This window comes from Cricetulus griseus, chromosome 7, assembly GCF_003668045.3.
Source record: "Cricetulus griseus strain 17A/GY chromosome 7, alternate assembly CriGri-PICRH-1.0, whole genome shotgun sequence".
Taxonomy (NCBI): Eukaryota; Metazoa; Chordata; class Mammalia; order Rodentia; family Cricetidae; genus Cricetulus; species Cricetulus griseus.
Window position 1 is genome coordinate 45,040,227 of NC_048600.1, and position 18,733 is coordinate 45,058,959.

Genomic DNA, 18,733 nt, shown 5'->3' on the forward strand with positions numbered 1-18,733 from the left:
TTGTGTGGTGACACTGAAGGTTGATTTGACCTGCTAATGTGGCTACAGTCATCTGGGCCAAGGCGGGATTCTCCTTCACTGTTCCCGCTGCTGCTCACAGGGGTCCTGGACCAGGCTTTGGTTGGAACTAGGATGGCCAGCCCCACTGCCTCTGAGTAAAGAGGACCCCGTGACTATGTGTCTGAAGAGCTGGGGGAGAGGGGCTGCATAGGGGCTGTGGCTCTGTCTCTCACCCACAAGGCATCCTGCCTCCACCATCATCTCATCCTTCACAGGTTCATCCCAGTTCTTTGTAGACATGTGGAGCCTGAGTGGCCTGGCAGGGAAGGTCTCCACGGAAACAGCAGTGGTGACCAGTTTGTGGGCAGCTATGCCTAGGGCCTCATGACACCATCTAGAGGCAGTAGGCTGGCTAGGGCAAGGCTACCCAAGACTCGCTACCCAGAGGCTAGGCATCAGCTGAGACAAAGGGAGACTAAGCCCAGAGGCTGGAGACAGCAAGCAGACCCCTCCCACATGCACCCTTTGGCTCCAGACCCAGAGGTCTTGCCAAGCAGGTGAGTGTCCCCATGTCAGCCTGTGCTGTGATGCTGAGGCATCCCAGCCTGGAAGGCTTCTTAGAGCAGTGTCCTGGAACAAGGCTTTCTGGAACCTTTCACTCATTTCATAAACATGTAACCTGTACCCATGTGTGCCAAGGGCTGTACTGACTGCTGGGAGGTGGTAACATGGACAAGCTGGCCCCATCTGGGCCCCTGAGGCTCAGGCAGAAAGGCTCCTCAGTGACAGACCTCCAGGCCTCCAGGACCAGCTAGACAGCCCTCTACATACTGGTTACTGATTCTTCATCACCATAGGAAATATAGGATGGCTGGGGCAGAGAAGCAGGGCTGAAGTTCTAATTTGCCCCCAGCTGTCCCTCCACCCTGGGGTAGAGGTCATGTCTCCTTAAACTACAGTAGCTTGAGAACTACACAGCCAGCTCAGCCTGGGATGGGGTAAATGCCAGCAGGTCCCCTGCTCCCCCTAGACAGGCAGAGGCGTTGCTTGGCCTGGTGCAGACTGAGCTCAGAACACAGTGTTTGGTTTCCAGGGCTGCGGGCCTGGTAATGCAAATGTCGGTTCCGTTTCCAACAAACAGTCCCAGTCCTCAATCTGCCTGGAGGAGCCCAGAAGCCCTGGTGAGACAGCCACATATGAGTCAGCTGCAGGGCAGGGTGCCCCCCCCTCTTCACTCACAGAGTCACCTGTGGCCCCACTGCAGGATTTATAGATGAGAATCTGGGCACACACCAGGGTCCTGGGAGACCACTATGAGGCCTGGATCTGGATAGGTCAGCCTGGGCTTCTAAGGATCTGCCCAAGGGGCCTCAAGGTCACAGCTTCCTCTCACAGGATTGGGACACAATATGAGGCTTTCTTCATCCTAGGTCACCTGACAGGGAGCAGACAGACCATAGCACACCCTAGTCTTGGCTCTGGCCTCCCTGGATACTAGGTCCAGGGCAGTGAACAAGGACTATGAGAGACTGTGGGGTAGACAGGGCCACAGAACTTCTGACTATTCAGATGAGCTGGTCTTGGCCCCCTCCACATCTTACTTCTCTACCCAAGTCTGAGGGTGGTGACTCGGGGTACAGGGTGAGACAGGAGCAGGGTCTGGGGTACAGAGGCTACTTAGAGTTTCCACTCCCATTATCTTGAACTATCTCATGGGTACTATGGTCTGTCCCTACCCTGTGGGAACAGGGAATAGAGAAAGAGCAGCACTTATTGTGGTACATAGTAGGTGCTCACTGATTGCTTCCTGCAGCCTAAGTCTGTGTGCACAGCCAGTAACGAGACCCTTTATTTCTCCACCCCATCACAGGCTAGTCCCTCAGTGGCCCCTCACCCAGGAAGCTCTCCTAGGATGTGCAGATGTCACGATGCTCTGGGCCAGCTTCAGTAAGTGGCATTTGGAGGAGACAAGGAAGGGATTGATCCTGGATGCTCAGACCTGCTACTGAGGGTGCTTAGAGGGCATCCCAGAGGCTAAAGACCGAACAGCTTCAGTACACTTGGGGGGATTCTCTTTCCCTTATCAGCTTTGTTAGTCCACAATATAGCTAAGCAGCCTTTTCCTGGGGCCAACCTGAACTGAAGCCTTTGCCCAGGAAAATAGCCCAGCTGAGACCCCCACTGTGCCTCACATGCCCCTTGTAACTCAGAGATGTTCAAGAGGTTGGCCCAGGCCTCCGCTTGATGGTGATCTCTCTCATACACCCACACATGAAGTGCCCTGGAGCCTTTGCATCTCTGCCTTTTCCCACCGTGGAGACTTCTACCTCCCATTCCCTGTGACCTTTCCTGTCACTACCCTCAGGGATCCACTGGTTCCTTATGATCAGAGGCACGGTCATTATCACAGATATCCTGTCACCTGAGGTATTCTTGACTCTCTAGTGGTATTCCTAGGGTCAAAAGGTCAGGAAGCAGGTGGAGCTGCTTTAGCCCAGGTGTCAGGCAAAGTGTTTACAGGTCATGGAGTTTACAGGTCATAGAGTGCTACAGGCCTGAAGCATGGCAGAGAGTCCCAGCTAGTGAATCCTTCAGGGAGAGAGTCACCTCTGTTCCCAGAGCTCTTCACAATGGTTTGGATAAGTCATGCTGGGTCACAATCCTGGATTGGGCCCAATAGTGTAACCTCAAGTGACAATAGGGTCACCTCCTGGTGCACAGGCAATTGCATTCTGCACCCCCACTGGTCGATGTCGTGATGTCTTTAATTGGAGTCTCACACCCATCCAGTGATCCTCAGATTGTCACATGGATGGAGGGCATGCCACCCCTGGTCTAAAATTGGGTTTTCACTTCCCAGAGTTGTGCAATCTCTGACTGGGGCCAATAGCCGCAGATTGGACAGGCACAACCTCTGGGCGTCAGTTTCGTCACCTAGAATGGCAAAGACTGCCCAACCCCAGGGCTCCTTTTGGAGGCATAAGTGAGAACAAGGAGCTGTAGGTGGGGCAGGGCAGACATTGGGAGAAATGGATGCTGTGTGTAAGAGGTTGGAACCATAGATGCTCCTTCCACCCAGCCAGACATGACTGGATTTCCCCTGTCCTCTTCCACTGAGACCTGCAGCCTAGAATCCACCCTGAGGGATAGACAGATAGGCTTGACCAGGGCAGACACTGGGGCAACTTCTCTCCACTGTCCCCTCCTGGCCTGGCCATCTGGGCCCCCGGGCAGGAGTGTTGAGCGGAGACAGAGATGGCTGCGTGGGCGCAGGGGCTCAGGCGTGCAGGCAGGGGGTTGCCAGGCAACAGCCACGCGCATCCGGCCCGGCTCATGCACTGAGTGGCTGGATGAGCACAGGTTCCAACCAAATGTAGGAGCTCTGCTGCTGGCTGAGCCTTGCTTTTGCTCAGGGCAGCAGGGTCAGGAGGGATTCCTGACAACTCTCTTCGGTGCTCGGAGAGAGCACCCTGAAGAACAGTGACTATAGTCTGGGTCCTGAAATACCCACTGCTCCCTTAAGTTCATCTCTCAGCAGAGAGGACCACGTTCCCACAGCAGATGCTGCAGCTCAGAGTTGGGAGCTGAGACAGGATGGCCTGACTCCATGTCTCCCACCCCCGACCTTGGTGGAGCACAGAGGCTTCTGTTGGACCCAGAATGACACCAGATGCTGAAGCCTCTCTGCCTGGATCAGAGTGAAGAGAAACCCAGATGGGGTCCAGCCTATGCTGGGCTACCTGGAGGAGAGATCAGGCCTCGGCAGGCAGCCTCCCTGAACATGTTTTGAGTTGAATTCTGCCATGAAGAGACTAGAGTGGCAGTTCCTAACCTCTGTAAGCTTAAGTCTCTCCAAAGTACACAGGCGTCTAGGGTAGCCTGGTATCTCCAGTCTATGTACCCTAAAGCCCAGAGCTGTTGCAGGCAGTCAGACTTGGAACCCCTGGGCTACAAGAGAAATGTGGGGTTAGAAAGAGATCTGAGCATTATCTGAAATCTAAGGGAAGGCAGTTGGGAATCCAGCTGGCTGGTATAGAAGTCAAGGAGTGTGGGTATTGCATGGTGAACTCATGGAACAGACTCCCTACCTCTTGAACTGAACTGTTCAGTGGGGATCCCTGGGGACTGGGCAAACAGTCTGTCTGTGTACCTTCTATGATCTGTCTACTCTCCAACTCAATACAATATTCCCACACCTGTATCTTGTTGACCCCCTGAGACGCATCCAGAACTAGACGCTGAGCTCTTTGTGTGGGTGGAGCTCAGGGCTGTGTCTGTAGCCTTCACTGGGATGACCTCCCTCTCCAACATACCTCACACTGTATAGGCAATGCTGGGCCTTCCCCCACCCCACCCATTTGGGGGCCTAATGTCCTCCCCAAAGTGACCCTGGCCCTCATACCATAGTGATTCAGTCTACTACCATACTCTCACGTCCAGCAGGTTGCCCTGCCCCCAGCTGTGGCTACCATATGACATTGATTGGAACCAATCACAGCTCTGGCCCTTCTGCTGTGTGCCCAAAGTAGCTCAACCAGGGCCGTGTCCCAACTCTGCCAGCCTCAGACTCATTTTGCAGAGAGACAGAAGCAGTGGGAGATGGCAGGGCCTGGGTATGGGTAAGAGGAGCTTTCTGACGAAGCTGGTCTTGAAGGAGGTCGGTGCACCAGAACCCCTAGCTGTCCTTGGTTCTTAGGTCCAAGCCATGTTGATTGGATATGGTATCTCCAGGCCCCTGGCACTGGGTTTGGTCAGCAAGATTGTTTGCCACTAGCAGTGAACATCCATGACCAGAAATTTTTCATGGCCTGCAGTCATTTCTTTTTCCACTTGACTGTCCTTCCTTCTCATTTTCTCATTCCCATCTGTGTCATTTAAATCCTATGACTCCAGGACCTACTCTATCTTTGGGCAATGTCTAGAGCCAGGCCCCACCCCCACCCCTACAGCCCCTGCCCTAGAAATTTGAACGCAGTGCTTGCCTAGTAGGATCTGCAGAATTGTCAGAAGCTTTGTCTAGATACACAGATGGGGCCCTGCTGAGACACCTGGGTTCTGGAGGGGCAGGATCCTCCCGGAGAACCAGCTCACAGCAGGGAGGGGTCTCAGAAGGGCAAATGGCTTGGATGTCCCTGGAGGAAGTCACCATTCTGTTACAGTCTAAGCCATGGGCCTGGCTTGAAGGGGACCTTATCATTACTATGCCCTGGGATCAGGATTACTTTTGGGGATGTGATGTTTTATTAGTTACCTCTTCTGTTGGAAGAGTCTCGGATGTGGCTATAGTTGACAATGGCTCCTTAGTGAAGCTTGGGGTGTCATCTCATCTCTTCTGCTAAGGATCTTGGAGTCACAGCTCCTCTCCTGGCTGAGAACCCCAGAATCAACAGCCAAGTCCCCCTAAGGATTGTGAGGATGGGAACTGGGGTCTCATCCAGTTGCCCTAATGCATGTGTTCTCAAAAGCTATCAGGAGACAAAGAGGCATGGATGCACAGATTCACAGTCCCCAGAGAGCTAGTGTGCCCTCTTTACTATATATACAGTGTAGGCAAGATTCTCTGTGCTGTCCTATCCTGTGACCCTGCAGAACTCCAGACTGGATTGGTATCTATCCTCAGAGTGGTGGCCCCAGCTGGCCCCTGAGCCCTAGGCCTGTGTCTGGGACCCTACCAATTCTGTAGCCAGAGTGAGTGCCTCCAAATATCTGGGGCTTTTTAGCCATCCCCTCAGGTCCTGTGGTCGCAGAAGCTGGGCACCTATTCTTTCCTGTTATGTCTGGTCACAGCTTGCTCCTGTGCTGGGGTCCCACAGCCTCAACCCTGATGGAGACCCTTCCTGAGCCTGTGTGCTCCAAATCCCAGCAACTGTGACCTTTCAGAACCACTTTTACTGGCCACCAAGCCTGGAGTGTTCTGTGCCTGGCTGTGGGTTCAGACAATGGTGACTGAGGAAGGAGCTGGCCTGGCAGCTGCCTGACTGAACTTTGACTTTCCCTATGGCAGTTATCCCACGGCAAACTCCATTAGATCTCTCACACACTACTGAAGAGTTTAAAAATAGTTCATCACAGATCCTGTTGGCTGAAGTTCAAGGCAGGTGCTATGTACTCAATTGAGAACCAGCCTTCTGTCATGTGAATGGCTCACCTTTAGTGAATGAAGGATGGGGAGTTGTCCAAGGAGGGGACAATGACTTTCCAGAGAGAGTGGCAGGCAGACTCTTCCCTTTCTCGGTGCCTTGGGAAACTCCTGTGCATTCTAGGGCCTGGGAGACTACAGGAAGAGCCCTTTGTATACTCCTGACATGTCGAAGGGTCTCAAGGCTCACTATCTTACCTTCACATCCATTCTTTTCGTGTATGTATTTGTGAGTTTATGTGTCTGGGCATGCAGTTATGTGTGCACATATATACACATATGTGAAGGCCAGAGATCAATATCTGGTATCTTTTAGTCACTTTCAATCTTATGTTGTGGCAGAGTTTCTCATTGGATATAGGATTCATCAATTAAGCTAGACTGGGCAAGCCCCAGGGATCCTCCTGTCTCTGTTTTCCCAGAGCTGGGATTACAGGCACACGCCAGCATGCCCCAGTTTTCACGTTTGAAGTCTATTTTGTTAGATATGAGGATGGCAATTCCTGCTTGCTTCCGGATCCCACTTGCTTGGGTATCTTTCTCCACCCTTTCACTTTAAGGTGGTGCCTAAGACAACCTTCCAGAAATATGGATTTTGTTTCTTAATCCATTCAGCTAGCGTGAGTGACCAAGACAGCATGTCTCCCGTCACTACTCCTAAGGAGCATATGCTCCTTAGGATTGGAGAGTCGAGAACATTAATATTTAAAGTTATTATTGAAAGGTGTGTGTTGGCTGCAGTCATTTTGTTGTTTGTGTTCTTAATTGTGCTTTGTATTTCATTAATTATAGCTTCATTTTTCTGTTTTTTTTTTTCCCTAGAAGTCTCCTGGACGTACTTATTCTTATCTTTGGTTTGAAGTGTTGCTTAGTTTAGTATTCTGTTTAGCATTTTGCTGTTGGTGGATATGGTTTTTAAGGCTGTTTGGTTCATCGAAAGCTTCTCTCTATGGTAGACAGTTTAGCTCGGTACAATAGTCTAGACTGGCTGTCGTGTCTTTTAGAACTGGAATGCATTGCTCAAGGCTCTTCTGGCTTTCAGAATTTACATCAGCTGTTATCCTGATGGGTTTTCCTTTATGTCTGTCTTATATTTTTTTTCTCTTGCAGCTTCAAGTGTTTTTCTTTGTTGTGTACATTTAGTGTTTTAACCACCAATAAGCCTAGGGGAAGTTTTGTTTCTGGTCTTGTGTAAGTTGGAGGGCTCAGTGTGCTGCTGCTGGTTCTTTCTCCTCTCCTCTCCTTTTTTTTTTTTTTTTTTGAGACTGTTTCTCTGTGTAGCCCTGGGCTGTCCCAGAACTTGCTCTGTAGACCAGGCTGGCCTCTAACTCAGAGATCCATCTGCCTCTGCCTCCAAGGTGCTGGGATTAAAGGTGTGCACCACCACCTGAAACCTGTGTGCTTCTTGTATCTGTATGGGTGTCTTTTTTTGGGGGGGGGTTTCTTCTCTTATTTTGTTAAAGATATGCTCTGTGCCATTGTCCTGGTTTTCTTCTCCCTCGTCTATGCCTATAATTAAAAGGTTTGACCTTTTGAATGGTGTCCCTTTCCTATTTTTTTCTTATTCTTTGTTTATTTGGTTTAGATCCTTGGCTTTATATTTGAGTCCTGTTTTTTATCTTCTGTTTCGTTCATTCTACTTGTCAGGTTTTCCCCTGAGTTTTCTAATTGGGATATTGAGTTTTTCATTTCCATCTTCATTTCTCCTGTGTTCTTTTCAGTGTTTTCATTTCTTTGTTGAATTCAGTTTTCAAATTCTGAATTACCTTCGTCATTTCCTCCAGCTGGGCATTTGTATTTTCTTGAACATTGCTGAGGTGTTTTGTTATTCTCAAAGTTCAGTGAAGCATTTGTGTCTTCTTTAAATTCTGATAGTTTATGGTGGTTCTTTTAAATTCCGTGTCCTGGATGCATATGTAGTTCTCATTAGCATATGCTCCTTAGGAGTAGTGATGGGAGACATGCTGTCTTGGTCACTCACGCTGCTTCTGTTTTTATGCTTTCACCTGGATACTGACTTCTTTTCTTAGTTGTGTCTGGTGGGAGAATCTGTCCTGCCTTAGATTGGGCCAGAGGCTGCATGACCAGAGCTGGTGGATGCGCTGTTTAATTGGACCAAACAAAAGATGACTTCCAAACCATAGGTGTGGAGCTTGGCCTGTGGGTGTAGAGATGTATGCCCAGGTTATACATGAATGGTGGATCTCAGATCCTCATGTCTGTGTGGGGAATACTTTATTGACTGAGCCATCTTCACAGCCTTCACATCTATCCTTTGGTTGACTCGATGTACTTGCTCCCTTTCCTGGACTATTGGACTTCTCCATTGGATGCCCAGGGTCTTAGCTTCTTGCTACTCACGGCTATATTCGAGGAGTAGGAGTTGGGGATAAGGATTTGAGTCCAAGCAGGCTGAGGTGTGGGTGACATTAGTAAGGTTCCAGTGTTGGAGAAGGTGCTTGTGTTCTTGACAGACCTCTGGCCTCCAGGACTGATGGAGAGGTACTCCAAGGCAGGGAGGACCCACAGGTATGTGTGGAATGCATGAGAAGGTACCCCAACACATGGGCTCTGGGGTAGTCTGGGCAGACAGGGGTGGATCTCAGTGGCAAAGTTTCAACCTTTAGCAAGGGGGACTCCTCAGGCCTGGTGAGCAGTTTCTCACTGAGATACAGAGGTGGACAGTCTTTTGTCTTAGAACCAGGTTTCCAGAATGCATCATGACCTTTTGTGTCCCCTTTTTGGTTAGTGCTTGGGAAGGGAAGCCTCTTCTAGTTTGAACATAAAAGGCCGTTTCCAGTTTGCACTCTTGCCTTACCTATGCAGCAGGCAGGGCTCACTACTGGAGCACCCAGGCCTCTGGATTCTATTCCCCCACACCCCTTTCTCTGCCATGCCACACTGCTAGTCCACCAGCTGGCCAATGGGCTTGCTAAGCCCCAGCCCATCCAAGGAAGGACATATGCCAGCTCTGAGCCAGCAGGGAGCCCCCGGGAACCACAGGGGCAGGGAGTCTTCCCGGTTACCACAAGAGGATGCACCCCGCAGGGCCCTGCCATACTTCAAGTTCACACTTCAGGTTCCAGAACCATGGAAAATCAACTCCTGTTGTTTTAACTCACCAAATCTGTGGGGCTGGCCTAGACTGTCCCTAGAAACTGGTGTGCTACCTTAATGAATGTCACTCTGGTCTTTAACATGGTGAACTAGAATGTAGGGCGGGAGACCCAGGGACAGGCAGGATGGTACAGGAAGGCTGGAGGTGGAAGAGTGGGTGAGACCCATCTCCCAGAGTGGTTCTGGGCAGATCTCTGCAGACAGAGAGCAGAAGGAGATGGCTTCCAAGAGGGATGCAGTCATGGGGTGAGAATGACCAGTAGGGACATTGTAGACTGGAGCATGGGACATGGGAGACTTGGGAAGAGCAGATGTGGGTGACCTTGAGGCAGGTAGTACCCCATGGGACCAGCCCCTGCGTATCTGGAGCCAGGGCACAGAATCTATTCCCGGCCAAGGCTGACTCTTCTGAGCACCCTTGCTGTTGTTCAGAAAAGCTCCACTTACAATAATGCACAGTGCATTAGCGCCAGGGAGGGGTCTGCTGCCAGCCAGCCCTGGCGTCTTTACAGGCCCTTTGTGTCGGCTGCCGCTGGGCTATTTCAAGCCTGATCAGGGGCCTCCAGGGGGAGACCTTTTTAATGGGGAGCAACCAAGGCCACACCCCCATGCCTCTGTGGTAGCTCCACCCTAGCCCTGCCCTGGTGGTAAGAGGCCCTCCCTGCCCTGATTTGCTACTTATGAAGCCATATCTGCATTTCACCACTGTGTGCAGGAGCCTCCCTGCCTTTGTGAGAGTGGATGTTAGCCTAGTCCATAGTCAACGACTTGAGGATGTGTCCAGTAGAAAGTGAGGTCCTGCATGGATCTGGGGCTTTGGGCAGTTCACTGCTGCCTTTAATTCTGGTGCCCAGTGAATACCTAGTACATGTAGGGAATACCATGTTGTCCGAGAACTGGCTATAGCCAGTGACTGGTGCAAGTGACAGGTAGTAGTTATAGAGCACGGTGGGACTGCTATCCCCATCCCATGCTATCACTAAGGGCTCATGGGCTGAGGGCTCTACTTAGGAAGGTCTACTCCCTTCCTGGCCATAGGCTGGGCCTTAGGGAGGCCTGGGCCTTAAGAGTCTCTTGGGCAGCTCTTCAACCACAGCAAGTGGATGTGGCCATGGGCATCTACAGGTGCCAGCTGGGTGCCCTGGCCTTGTGGAACATAGGAGATCCAACAGTTTAGTGGCCCTGGTCTTGCCTCTGTCACCACCCTCCTTCTTTTCAGCCTCCAAAGAATTCAGAGCCCAGGCTGGGACCTCACTGCATCTCTCAACAACTGATGTGGTCTTTTGCAATTGCTCCTTGGACATCTGGAAGCCCATCTCTTCCTCATCTTCTTCCAAGATTATCCCTGCCTTGACAGGATTGTGCTGTCTGGAAGGGACATCATCGTGCTGGAGCTAAGCTGACATTTGAGACCACCAAGTGGAGACAGGAAGTCTGAAAGATTGCAGAGGGAAGATGTGGATGAACTCAGAGCCAGTAGGGAAGAGGGAAGCCAGGCCCTACCCTTACTCCCTCCCCCAGCCCAGGAAGATGGGATGATCACCTGATATTCTCTGGTCATTTCCTGGGGACTGGGTGGGTGGCTGGTAGGAGCATGTAGCCAGGGCCTAGCTCTGCAGCTCACTCCTGCAGCCTGTCTCTCCTTCAGTTGCAGCCCCTCAGGTCCTGAAACCCCCAGTGGATTTTTCCTCTGCAGCTTTGGGTACCTAGGCCTCTCTTAGCAGGAACCTTGCTACCCTCATTTATTGTGTAATATGTACAGTTGTCAACCATTTGCACAACCATATACAAGTCTGTGTGAGCATGTTCAAGGTTGTGTCCAGGGCAGTGTATATATTCAGGGCTATCTACACTGCTATGTGTTTGTGTACTGCAGTGCGAAAGGCTTTCTGGTTCCCTTCTTTGCCTCGCTAATCCCCTGGCCAGCTTCTAAATGAAAATATTGTGCTCTACTCTCTACTTTAAAACAGCCAAGGAATGTGTGGAAGGAAAATAGCTCATTCTGTCCTGTCACTAACACCCTGCTTCAAGCCCTCTCCAACCCAGACCTCATCTTGGGCTACTCTGTGACAGCTCTGGCTTGGGGTCTAGTGAGAAAAAAGTGGAGTTGCTTGTGAGATGTCTCCCCTACCCTATCAGAGGGCATGGAGTTCCTTCCTGTGCTCTGTTCCTTTCCTTCAGGCCTATGCTAAAGAGGTGACAGGGTGGGCTTTGCAGCCAGCCCCCAGGAGAGCCCTGGGAACAGCATCTTCAATCTGTGGCTTCATCCATAGAGCAGGGAGGAGATTGTGAGGAGATCGGGGGCTCGGGCTAGCTCTGTGGGAAGGAAGGAGTGCAGGGAAGCAGCTCCTGTGTGGAGGTCAAGGCCAGGAGATGTCTGAAAGCTAGCATGGAGACAAGGTGGTGAGGATGAGTGTGTGGGCTGGGTGGTATGGACAGCTTGGCCCGGAGGACAGAGATTGGTTCCGTGGCCTGCTGTTTCCTCCTGCACTTAAGGTGGTTTGCTCCCTTCTGGTGGGGACTTGAACTTTTGATTGCTCGTGGTTCCATCAGCTAAGTGGCTCTAGGCCTCAGCCAGGGCTCCCAAGAGGATCTTTGGGGGCACAGCATGTGAATCTAGTTCACTTTCTTTGTGTCTATTTTCAGGGGCTCTTTGGACTAAGTGATGGGTGGAGCCCAGACCCTCTTGTCTATTTCTGTCCCTGGGTGGTGGGCATGAAAGAGCTGGGCTAGGCTCCTGGACCAATGCCATCCATGGGCCTGACCACTCCCAAATGCACTTGTCAGGGATCCCTGTGTGTCCTGACTTCAAGGCAGCACTGTGCCCTTCAAGACCTGCCATCTCCTCATAGGACAGAACCAGAGAGGAGGGTTAAGGAAGGCTAGGACAGAGGGAGAACCCCAGCCATCTCAGCTCGTTCTCAGTGCCTGCCCTCCAATCGACCCTCAGGCCCTTATCTCTCACAGCACAGTCCTAATCTGCTCTGCTGTGACAGCGTCTTTTGGAAGATGTGGGGCCTCTTAACATCCCTGGGGCTGAAAGCTCCCAGTGCTGTCCCATCCCCCTCAGTGAGATGATCAAGGTCACAGGGCTGCTTTCACTGTTGGAATCAGAGGCATGCCTAGCCAGTTCGGGGGGCTACTGGGTCCTACTAGGTAGAAGCATTGGTCTAGCTGACCAGAGGCCTGAACCAGGGTGTCCCTAACAATTAATACTATGACAATGGAGGGGGCCAGAAGCCATGGGTTCCCACTTGTTCTCTTTACTAGGTCCAGGGACAGAAGTGGGTCCCACTTTCTCACTGTTCTCCAAGGATCCCAGTCGCTGCCTTGCCTGGCTCTCTAGGAGGGTATAGTGGGAGATTCTGGGATTGGAAAAGCCCCTAGGGTCACCTGGTGGGGAGGCAGCATAGACGTGTGGGTGGTTGATCCAGTGCCCTCAGAGCCCATGCAGGCAGCGGTTTTGGAGGCTCCTTCCTGGAGGCCATATGGCTGGGCTAACCACCAGGTGTTGGCCTTGGGCTGTCTTCACTTTGGTCCTGAAAAGGTGCTCTGAGCCCCCCAAAACCTTCCAGGCTGGGTTGGCCCCTCACACTGGTAACCATGGCCAGTTGTGCTGACAAGCCCTGTGTCTCAAAGGCCTGGGATGACCCAGGTTCCTGAGGACCTGTGAACTAAGCGAGGCCCAGCAGGTCTTGCGTGGTCTCTAGGCAGGAATGTGACCACTCTGGTCACCAGGTCAATATATTCTTTGCTTTGTGTACTGCTGACCCTTTGTGGCTGGTAGGTCTCCTGGGAGGCTTTCAAAGGCTCTGCCAGCTCCTTCTGGATCAGAGCTATTGTATGCATGTGTGTGTGTGGGGGGGGGTGGGGGAGCTGGCCTTAGACCAGCCCTTGGGATGATGGTCCTTGCAGTAAACATTTTACTTAGCCACTGAACCCAGGCCCCTCATCCCACATGGCTTTACTCTGCTGAATGGACTCCTGTCTGGAGCCCTTGTGGACTTTCTAACGTCATGAGATGTCTCTCTACCTGAAAAGCTGCCCTCACATCCAGTTTCACAGTCCACACAGCCTAGAAACTGTATCTAAAGTGCTACAAGGGTGTCCAGGCCCCTTCACTGCAGAGCCCCGGAGACGAAACTGGGCCTTAAAGAGACAACAGTCAGCTTCCCCCCTACACAAGGACTTTCCTTGGGGATCATGGGTGGGCAGAAACCAGCAGAAAGTCCCTTCCCATTGTCCCCATGGTCCCTGCCTACCTGTAACCCCACCAGCAGGAGTGACCAAGTGTTGCAGGTTCCTATGCTATGTGAGAGCAGGGGTGAGCTTCTGACTTATAGCTCCAGAGAGAGATGGTGAGGCTAGAGGTGAACATACACCCATGATAATTAGGCCCAACTTCTGGGCTGTCCCCCTGGTGCATCTCTCCCCTCATCTGTTGCTCAGCTGAGAAAACAGTTCCAATGGGTCACAGAGGCTGAGGCTGGGTGACTCTGCATGAAGAACATAACAGTGAGTCAGAGTGTACTGGCATCTCAGGAAGTTCCCAGGGCTCACAGGATGAGTCTTCCCTTTGCTGAATGCCAGCTGCTATGTACTTTAGTCTTCCACCCCATAATAAAGGGTACTGTGACTGCTCTGTTGGGGGCTGGTAGACACCCCAGCCTCTGGCTTTGGAGCTTTTGGGGGGCTATGATGCCTATCTCTCTGGGATGCTCACACTTTGTCCCCGGGGCAACCACTTGAGCACTGTAGCTACACTTCGGGGTACCTGGGAGTATGATCACACAGGTCTTATGTAAGCTAATGGTACTACCTCTCTGAGCCTCAGTTTCCCCTCTAGGCATTTGGGGTGGGGAGGGGAAGGAAAGTGGAAGGCCTGGTGGTCTCTGTGTAATATTGACTGAAAATGACCTTTCCACTGGCCTCTGAGCCTGCAGGGCCAGGTAGGGTCAGGTGGGATGACTGCCTACCCTCTAGGACTCTGCTCTGAAGCCTCTAGTGAGCTAGCCCATCCCAGCCCTGCCCAGGCAGTTGCAGAATCTCTGCTAAATCCTCTATTTAATTTTCTTCTCAGGGAATTGTAGGAGGTTTTGCAGATAAAGCTGAGCTGATAAAGTAGGGATTTGGCTGTTCTCAAAGGCAGTAGGCCCTAGGCACTGTCTCATAGGCCCATCGGGTATGAGGCGACTACACCTGTAGGGATATATTCCCCCTGGCTCCCCAGCACAGAGAGCCCTTAGTGAGGGCGCATGAGGGGACCCCCGTGGTCATTAGATCTAGGCTTCTGCATGTTCCATAGGCTCCTCCTGGCTGAATGGAAAGTTGGGGCCAGCCAGAGTGATGCTCTGTCCCCACGAGTCCTCACTGGCCTACAGGGAACCCAAAAGGCCCTTTTTGATGGAGACCAGGGCCAGTGCTCTCTGGAATCACCTCCTCCTTTCAGTATGGCATCTTCCCTAGCCGTCCAACCTCTGCCCAGCTCCCACTGCTGACTTCAGTCCAGGCCTCCTGTTGGCTTGGCATTTGAAACTTTAGACTCTCCTGGGTGTCATCTTTGACTATGTCCCTCCTGTCCCTAGCTGGTTCCTCAATCACACCCAGACAAGCAGCTGTCTGAGTCCCTGCAGTGATGGCAGGCTCACTTTCTACAGGAAGCTCAGCTGGGAACCCTGCTCCCTGCCCACCTTTCACCGTGTGTCTCTGTGTTGCTAATGTGTGTCTCTGACCCCAGATACCCTTTGTCCTTGGAGAAGAATCCTGATTGTGGCTCTGTTTGTTCTTCTGTTAGGTGCAGGTCCCTATCTGCTTCTTTTCTGGTGCTGTGTCTCTGGGACAAAGCTTGCTGCAAGTGGTTGTTCTCTGTCCTTTTTGAACCTCCTTCCTTGATTTGGAGTCATTTCCTATGACTGTGTTTTAAAACCTAGTGTTGTTCAGCGGCTGGGTGGTATCTGTGGATCTTGCCTGTAGAGCTGGATGGACTGCTGAGATGCCCATGAAAGGCCTTGTGGGCCCTCCCCAGCCATGTCCATACAGGGCTTTCACACTTTGATGTTTTCTTCTGTTTGACCAGTGTGGTGGTAGTTGTTTAGGTTGGCTTTTGTTGTTTTTGTTGTTGTTTGTTTGTTTTGAGCCATGATTTCTCTGTGTAGCCCTGGCTGTCCTGGAACTAGATTCACCTGTCTCTGTCTCCTGAGTGCTGGGATTAAAGTCATGCACCAACACCACCTGGCCTAGGTTATTATTTTTAAGGCATGGAAAGGTGTAACTCAAAGCCCCTCACTGAAGTGTCATAGTTTTTGTTTTTGTTTTGTTTTGTTTTTTGAGACAGGGTTTCTCACTGAACCAGAAGCTTGCTGAATGGCTAAACTAGCTATCCAGAAGCTCCAGGAATCCCCCTGCCTCTTGTCTTCCCAACTCTGGGATTAGAGGCATGTGCTGCTATACCCAGCTCCTTACAAGAGTGCTGGGGGACCCAGACTCTGGTCCTCATGCTTATATGGCATGTACTTTACTGACTGAGCCATCTCCTCAGGTCAAGCTTTGTCCCTAAAGCAGTGGTTTCAACATATGGGTCGTGACCCCTTTGGGAAAGAGGTCACATATCAGCCATTTGCATTACGATTTACATTTTTGTCTTGCCAAATGGCAAAATTACAGTAATGAGGTATATTTTTGTAATGAGTAATGAGTAATGAGTAATGAGAATAATTTTGTGGTTGGGGGGGTCACAGTGTGAAGAACTGTATTAAAGAGTCCCAGGCTGAGATTTTTTTTTTTCTTTTTTTGGTTTTTCGCGACAGGGTTTCCCTGTAGCTTTGGAGGCTGTCCTGGAACTAGCTCTTGTAGACCAGCCTGGTCTCGAACTCACAGAGATCCACCTGCCTCGGCCTCCCGAGTGCTGGGATTAAAGGCATGCACCACCAACACCTCGCTCCAGGCTGAGATTTTTAAAGAAGTATTTGTTTTCACACAGCCTTGGTACTATGTCTGGGAAGCTGCTCATACAAGGGCATCCGTGTGGTGGGGACATTCTGAGTGCCAGGCTGAGTAACTCTGGATCCTTGAGGTGGACACAGCTGTCTGGACAGCCACACACAGCCAGCTACCTTCAGGCAGATGACCTGAGCCACACATGCCTCATCTCACAGTTCCTGGTCTGAGTCTTGCCTCCCAAGGCAACAGGTAGGCAGGGCTGAGTCCATAGATATGCCTTCCTTGCTATGCTCACTGCCTGGGGAAACAGGTGAGAGTCAAATAGAAGTGAGACATCCGTCCATTGGCCTTCTGGTCCTGTCTTGCCAAGTGGAGAGGCTCAAGCCTAGTGACTACCTCAGCTGATGGCCAGACCACTGGACTTTGCTCTCAGCACGCTGTCCATTCCACATCTTCTTGCTTTTGCTTTGTTTCATCCTCTACAGCAGTGGTTCTCAACCTTTTTTTTTTTTTTTTTTTTTCCGAGACAGGGTTTCTCTGTGTAACAGCTATGACTGCCCTGGAAATTGCTGTGTAGACCAGGCTGGCCTCAAACTCATAGAGATCCACCTGCCTCTGCCTTCCAAGTGCTGGAATTAAAGGCATTTGCTGCCACCACCTGGCTTTCTTGCTACTGTGACCCTTTAATACAGTTCCTCATGGTATGACCCCCCAACCATAAAACTTTCATTGTTACTTCGTAACTGTGATTTTGCTACTGTTATGAATTTTAATGTAAATATCTGATATGCAGAATATCTGATATGTGACCCCCCAAAGGGGTTGTGACCCACAGATTGAGAAACACTGCTTTGATGCCTCTGAAGGGAAGCAGGTTTTCACGGCAATCCAGGGAGTCTTCAGGGGAGGGGTACACCCCTAATATCCTGCATAGCTCTTTTCTACCATTATTCAGACTTGGACTTGAGGACTCTTCTTCCCGGAAGTCCTTGGCTGCCTCCCCCTGCTTGCTTGTCGTCTGTGCAGTGCAGACATCTGCCCACTGCGACATTGGCTCAAGAATGCCAAGGATCTTTGGATCCTTCTGTAATTAAAATGTCCCATTGGCCTGGGAGATGTGACTGTGCCACCCACAGCTCCGGCAGCTGGGTCTGCTCCAGTCGGGTTGGCTCCTTGGGCTGTCATTCCAGGCAGGAATAAGTGGGGATGCTGGCCAGGGTACATGAGGTGGCCATATGGCGGTCCTTTGCTGGCCCTGTCATGTCAGTGTGACCTTGGGCCCATCTAGGCCTGGGACACACAGGATATGCTTGTTGTGGGTAGAGGCTGTGAGGCTGTATGGCTTCTCTCACATTTAGAACCTTGCAGGCTGGGGATAGAGCTGAGGGAGTGTCCTCTCAGCCTATGGGGGCTGCTGGACAGACTGGAAAACAAAGGGGTCCCAACTACTCCAGTCTATCCCACTTATGGTGTCTAGAGCTTGTAAAGCAATCTGTACAGAGGACATCGGCACTCTTGGTCAGTCCTATGTCACAGAACTGTTCCTCTATTTCTTAGGCATCCCAGGCCATCCTGTGTGGAGGGGCCTGGTCTCTGGGGACACAGGCAGAGTATCCATGGAATTGGCACTGCCAGCCCCATCAAGGTCCCTAGCTCTGTTGAGAACGATGATGCCGCAGCTGTGCTGTGGGAACTTTCTCCTGCCTGGATTCAGTCTTCCCATTGCAAGTGCAAAGTGGAAAGAATTCCAACATAAAAGAGGACCCCTGCCCCCACTCAGTACAGTTCCATCTCCCACCACCATTGTGTCTGCACCTCCATTGTTTGTCTGTGCTCCACTGTGGCTTTGCCTGCCTGTTCCCCACGTAGTCCTAGCTTTGAGTATAGCTGTGCCTGCCTTGTCAGTCCCATGGAAGTCTTGTGGAATTACTGGTTGTCCTCCCCCATGGGGGTGGGGAGAGGCTTGGAGGGGCTACATACTGACAACTTCACAGCATAAATGCCTCTTACTCTGGACCGAGGGTCAGGCTAGTAGTTGATGGGGACAAAGACTCAACCCATCCCTGCAGGCACGTGGAAAGTCCTGGCCCCTCAACCTGGGGACCAAGGTCCAAGCTCTGCTTTGGAGACTATCCCGACACAGGGGAGCCTACATTGAGACCTGGCCTTCCTCATTAGCCTGGGGTCCCATGGGTGCATCCGGCCTACTGTGCCCCAGTATTTGAGTACTGAAGCTGAAGATAGTGAAGTCGCTGGTCTCAGGCTCGGTTCCCTCCTTGGCAGTCCCTGGGTCCACACATCAGGGATGAGCCTAAGGAGAAGCCATGATTGTGCTCTGGATGGCCCTGTGCCTGCTACCATCTGGGAAAACTGAGTTGTGGAGGAGATAGAGGGAGGTCCACGTTGGCCTCCAAGGCTCTTGGTCTCCAGTTCTTGAGGGACAACAACAATGCTGGTTTGGTCAGGTTATGAATGCTCAGATCTTCTGCCCACGACCCCCAAACACACATGTGTAAAACATCTACTATCCATTCTGGT